This window comes from Aptenodytes patagonicus, chromosome 7 (genome assembly GCF_965638725.1).
Source record: "Aptenodytes patagonicus chromosome 7, bAptPat1.pri.cur, whole genome shotgun sequence".
Classification (NCBI taxonomy): domain Eukaryota; kingdom Metazoa; phylum Chordata; class Aves; order Sphenisciformes; family Spheniscidae; genus Aptenodytes; species Aptenodytes patagonicus.
The window spans coordinates 34,308,549-34,314,610 of NC_134955.1; positions in this window are offsets into that span (position 1 = coordinate 34,308,549).

Here is a 6,062-nt window from a genome sequence, read left to right on the forward strand (position 1 = left end):
AAGTCAGGGGTTCACAGCTTCGACAGTGAGATTCAGAAGATAGTTTATGGATGTCAGGGAGGTCAGAAATGAAGTGGGACAGACACACACACATGTTAAGAAAAGCACTTTCCTCCCCTCTCTGAAGAGTGATCAGCTGCAGCATTGAAAATCTTGTTCAGCAGCTTAAAATGCCCCAGTCTCACTCTGGTTTTGTGTTGTTTTTTTTTCCCCAAAAAAACTATTTTTCTGCATTTGGGAACCATTTTTTCCAGCACTGTTATACCACTTCCAGCTACGCTGTGCATGAGGTGCAATGCCCTACCACCACCCCACCTGCTGAATATGAGCTCAGCTACTGGGGCACCGTCAGCCCTTTCTATGGATTTGAGATTTTAGAAATTACAAGAACGGACTTCCCCACGGGAGCTGTCTGAAGGAGTAGTGATGCATTTCCTACATTTGTCATGTGTGTTTTGGGTCTTCTTGATGGGAAATTAACAGGGAACAGGAGCAAAAGGTGAAATCGTGAGGTCCGTAATGACTGAAGTGAGAAGCGGAGGAGCTCCGTTCCCCAGGACTGCCTCTTACTCCTTTGCTCCTGAGGCAGGCTGGCCCCCAGTACTGTGACAACCTCCCACCTTGGCTCAGCGTCACTTTGGTGCCCAGTTCCTCAGCAGGCTCCTTTGTACAAGTCTGCTGGGTCGCAGCAGGGGTCCAGGCTGCCAGCAGTGCACAAATGCACCTAGCCAGGAGCCTGAGGCAGGGACACACAGATTTAATGCCTTTTATTCTCTGTTGATGGAAAAAATGTCATTTACTCACTACGTGTTTTCACTGTTAAAAGAAAGAGGAGCTTGTTGATACACAAGCAATACTGCTTTTATATACTGACAGTGTTAAACCAGTGCAGCTCCCTCAGGATGGACACAGCTGCTGGAATCAAGGTGTTTAGAGCACTACATTGCCAGGGGAATGAGATATAACCACATAACAGACCTCCGCACCCCCCTTGACAGCATCAGATCAAATTTCGGTTAAGCAAAAAGACCATCCAAAAAATCCACCCCCAATCAAAACAATAATTAACGGCATGTAAGCGAGGTCTAAATTTCTGGCTATCATTACAGAGAAAGGTGCATCCAGAGGATCCTCTTCAGGCGGTCTGTAGTAGCTTACAGAATGAGTCACTTGATGCATCGCAGTGGGCATTAATAGGCATAGCTAGTAAGGACCATAGACATTCAAGTACTTCACCACTGAAGACACAGCCATGGTGTTCCTCAAGCCTGAACAGATGATATCTGCTCATGTCTCCTTGCCACTATGGTCCATCTCCCCAACTCGCTCATCATCAAGTTACCTTACAAGGGTTTTTTTTGCACAGTGCAGCTGTAGATGGGCAAGCAGTTTCAGCAGAGGCAATAAGGACCACAAAAGCAACTTGAATTCCTTCTTCGTCCCCTCCGTGTCAAATCTGCAGGGCAGCAAAGCTAGCACACGTGTTTCTATAGGAAATAGTTTCTAGTCCTCTGCCACACATTGTAATTGGGAAACCAGATTATTTATCTCTGACACTGTTGCCCTACATCTTTTTGTGTCACTATCACCACAATCCACTGGAAAATATAGGACGAAGGGTGGAGAAGCCTTTTTTTGCCTATCAAACCAGCACACCTAGAGCACTGAAGTCTTTGGGGTTAAAATGTGCAAAATAGCTTGTGTAGCTTACCACAGGATCTGCCTGAACACCAGCACTTCATTCCATAGATGCCCTTACTATGTTTACCATTACTCCCTGCATCTCCCATCCTTAAAAGAAACAAAGAGGCAGCTAGAGAATAGAGTACTTCAAAGTTCAATCTGTGTGAAGACTTTGAAGTTCTTCCTTGTAAAATGCTCTGTTAACTAACAGACAGTCCCTCCATGCAGGAGCCTTTCAGCCAAGCAAACTGAAGCAGTGTTGTATCAATCAGGGTCTTTCTTAACCCCCTCTTCAAACCCTAAATGCAGTTTGGGAATTCGTGTTGGTAGAAACACGTGCAGCCACTTTAGCTGACATTTTTCAGACAGCCACTCATTGAGAGTCTACTCACTGCCTGGTGTTTAGAGAGGGGAAGGTGAAATTAAATCCTGCTGACCATACAGCTCATCCCCAGCAAGGCAGGCACTGCCACATGTCTTCGTGATAGGAGACTTCCTAGAAAAAAATCTGCCTAGCTCTCCTCAAACTACCACAAGAAACATCAACCAGTTTTCACCCTGAAAATATGGAGTGTGAAAAACAAACTATCTAGGGAGAACCAAGCTCTCCTTACTGACCACTAAATTCAGAGAAATCATCCTGAACTAACCAGACTTTGGCTTCAGTCCAGCACAGCAACTCCTACATCCTCATCCTTGCCCTCATGGATCATTTGGGGTATTTTTTTGCAGTGTGCCTAAAACACAGCACCCCATGGCTTTTGGAATTCCCTTCAAGTTGATTGTGTTTTCCAAGCTTCCCCCTTCATCTTTGTTCAGGATATAAGTATAGCTCTGTAAAGACAGAAGTGAGAAAATCATGCTGGTTTTACCGGCATGAATTTCCTATCTTGATTCCAGCACAATTTGTTTCCTTGTCCAGCAGCTCCATTTAACTTCCCAGGAGGAGAAAAAAAAAAAAAAAGGGGGAAAACAAACAAAAATTCCCCCAAAAAACTCACAGGTAATTATAGAAAAATGAGGTTGGTGAGGTTACTGCCGTCATCGTCTTCCCTAAGTGAAGTTCTGAGATTTAAAAAATGAGCGCTGACTTGGCAAGAGAAACTTTGTTTAGGTCTGGAGGTCTGTTTTTGTCTTTCTTCTCAAGGGAGCAGGGATTTTTGGAAAGCTACTAAGTTGCATTTTAAAAAAAAAAAAACAAACCCAAACAATCTCATTTGGCTCCTGTCCTTTTTCGAAGCACTTGACTGGAAGAGCAAAGCGTGGTGCTAACACATAGTGCGAGGAGTGGAGGGGAGGGAACACGTGCCAAGGTCACCTCCTCAGCAGTAGCAGTGGCAAGCTTCACAGCAGTGATACAAAACCTCCCTCTGATACAGGATACCACTCACAGCTACTTTTTAAGAGCTATAAAAATCCAGAGCAGGCACACATTAATTAAAGCAGTTCAGAGAGAAGCGCTGCATGTCAGTCTTGGCAGCGGGTGACTGAAGGGCACATAGCGCATATGGGAGCAGAATGCCCATGGACAGAGTTAGCTAAAATATTTCAGTTTTTATCACTTCCAGGTTTGTCAGTGGGCAGCACAGATGGTTTGCAGCTGGGGAGCCAGTCAGCATGCTTATAAGGAAGCAATGTGACCTGTGTCATGAAGCAATGCGTACCATAAGGAAGCTTTTCTTCGTGACTAGCCCAAATCTCCTTCGTTGACATTTAAGTCCATAACCTCCTATCCTAGCTAGACTAGAAAGCAGACCACGAAAATCCCCCTCCTCTGCACCACATTATTTTTCTTATTTATCTCCTTGTCCCTCAGTTCTTTGTTTCCCCTAAGCTAGACAAACTCAGCTCTTCTGGGCTTTGCTCATAAGCCACATTTCCACGCTGGTGTCCCCTGCAGAACACAGGACTCACCTTCCAGAGCGGCAGGTCCCGAGCAAGAGAGGCAGTGAGGAGGACAAGGACCCATCCAGGCCTTCCTCAGCTCCTTTCCTTCCAAGGTTAGGCCAAGGCAGGCTGAGACGGTTGGAGTTATTACCCAAGTGCAAACCTGCTAGCTACGGCAATTTCTCTTCCTTGTCCCCTACTGCAGCCCGTCATGAGAAATAAGCTTTTGCTATGAACCCACTGACTAGCCACAGCTGGCGGTGAAACACATCCAACTGAAGGATGATGGCTAGCAGGAAGTCCTCCTGGTTTTAACTGGTGATTATTCCAATTGAGTGAAATAAAGATAATGCACTTTTTTAGCTCTTATATCTACCTACCTGTACTTACCCCACCTCCTGGTTTCTTTGTCCAAAGTTGCAGGAAGGCTTCCACACTGCCGGTAGCAAGAGCACCCTCCAGTATTTCACGACACACTGGAAACCTTGAAAGCAGTGGAGCAGAACTGGAGGCATGGAGCTAATGGGGCCAGAGCGCAGCAGCATTAAGAGTCCTAATGCCCATTTACAAGGCAGAGGAAAAAAAAGACACTTGGGTATTCTTGAGGGTCTAATACTCAGCACCATCTCGCGGTTGTCACCTATGGCTGTCGTGCACAGAACATGCACTTAAAGGCAGTTTTCTCCCCTGTAACCAATTTGTCAAGAGACAGACAGTCTAGTCTGATATTTTCCAGGGCTCTGTAAGGATTTCTTAAGTTCTAATCTTACAGCTTGGACTGACTTTTTTTTCTAATGAGGGGAAAATACCTGTAAAATGGAGCTGGTCTTTCAGACATCAGCACAGCGCTTTGAGATGTGCAGCTGAACATCTAGTATTGCTACCCATATATCACAGGAGAAGCAGAGGGGGAAAGAAGAGGGTGTAACGCTTTTAAAACATACGGAAAGCATTATCCCAATAGCAAAAATCTGACATAAAACTATATACAGACTTATAGCTCAGACTTGGGGTCTCCATAGCCCTTGCTAGACAAGGAGGGATAACGATTTTTTATTCACAGTGCATTGAAAGGAGGCCCCGCTCTGATTTTCACAACTTGCCACCAGCAGTCAGTCTCTCTGCTTTTATTTACGGCTAAAAGTCCTGGACAGAGTCAGGGCACAGAGGAAAAGGGGAGAGCAATTGGCAGATCTCAGCTGATGCAAAGTACTGTTTGGCATTTTTCAAAGGACAATCAATTGGAAAGGACTTGCTGTTAATCAATGTGCAACAGATACACGTCAGATCCCCACAGAGCACACTACAACGCGAAACAGCTTCTTAGAGCAGCAGTTTTTTGTGGAGGGGGCTTGGACAGGCAGTTTTTCTCTTCAGCCTGCATTTCTGACAGCTGCCTAGTACCTTTTTCCCAGACTTGTCACATTTGTGCTGATATATAAATGTCTTCTCTTTTTTGCTCCTTAACCACTGCACAATCTTTCCAATCTTTTTTAAGCAAAGAGAGACAGAAGCCATGTTTTATATCATCTATAGCTGAAGCTGGAGTTTTTCCTGTACAAGGAAACGGTTTCTTGTTATCTGAAGATGACATCTCTATTTTACAATAAAAGCCCCCATCCTCTTTTTTTTCAGTTCTCTTTAATCCCCCATCTCAGAAACTGAACTTATCCAATAGCTTGCAAAGAAAAATAATAAAAGAAAGATGGTTTTGCTCTGTGTCCTGGCAACCAACACCACTGAGACCCCAGGTAGTATCACACTGGCTAATTCAAGACAGAAACAAGCACTGTGATAGTTAAGTGGGAAGAGAGGATGCAGCACTAACCTTGGTGCAGACAATCCGTGACACAGTTGTCTGCTGTTCATGATGGAATTCACAGCGATAGAGGAATCTGTTTTGAACATGGGAAATTATGTTCCATGCATGTTTATTTGGCTTTTTTTTTGCCGTACTAAGCTTAACCATCTTGGCTCTCTTGCATTACCCTCTCTACCTGTAAAAGCTTTTAACAGAACTCCCTTGATGTGGTGCTAATACAAGAGGGCACACTGTGGCTCCCTTAATAACTCACAGAGAAAGCTGGATACGTCGTCTTTGCACTTACCTCAAACTGCCTCTTCCTTTCTCCAGAACAACGTACCCCTGAGGGTGGGGAAAAGCCCTTATGCCAATAACACAGCACTATGTAGAAATGAGAGAAAGGGCTTTAAAATGGCCCTTATTCCCAAAGAACATCAAGGGGATGACAGTTTATGTCAGACTGTGGGAATGAAGAAGCCAGTATAGGTCTGGACTATTGCGGAGGCCTGAAGGAGGGAGGAGATCAAGGAGCAGTGATGGGAACTGACCTACTGGTTCAGGCTGGAGGTGCCTTTAAATCAGTAGAGAACACTGCACGCTGGCAAGGGCTCCTGGTGACTCCTTATTACAGAGGCTCCCTCTGCATGTGCAAAAGGCCCAGTTCCTCAAAGGCATTTAGGCACAGGGC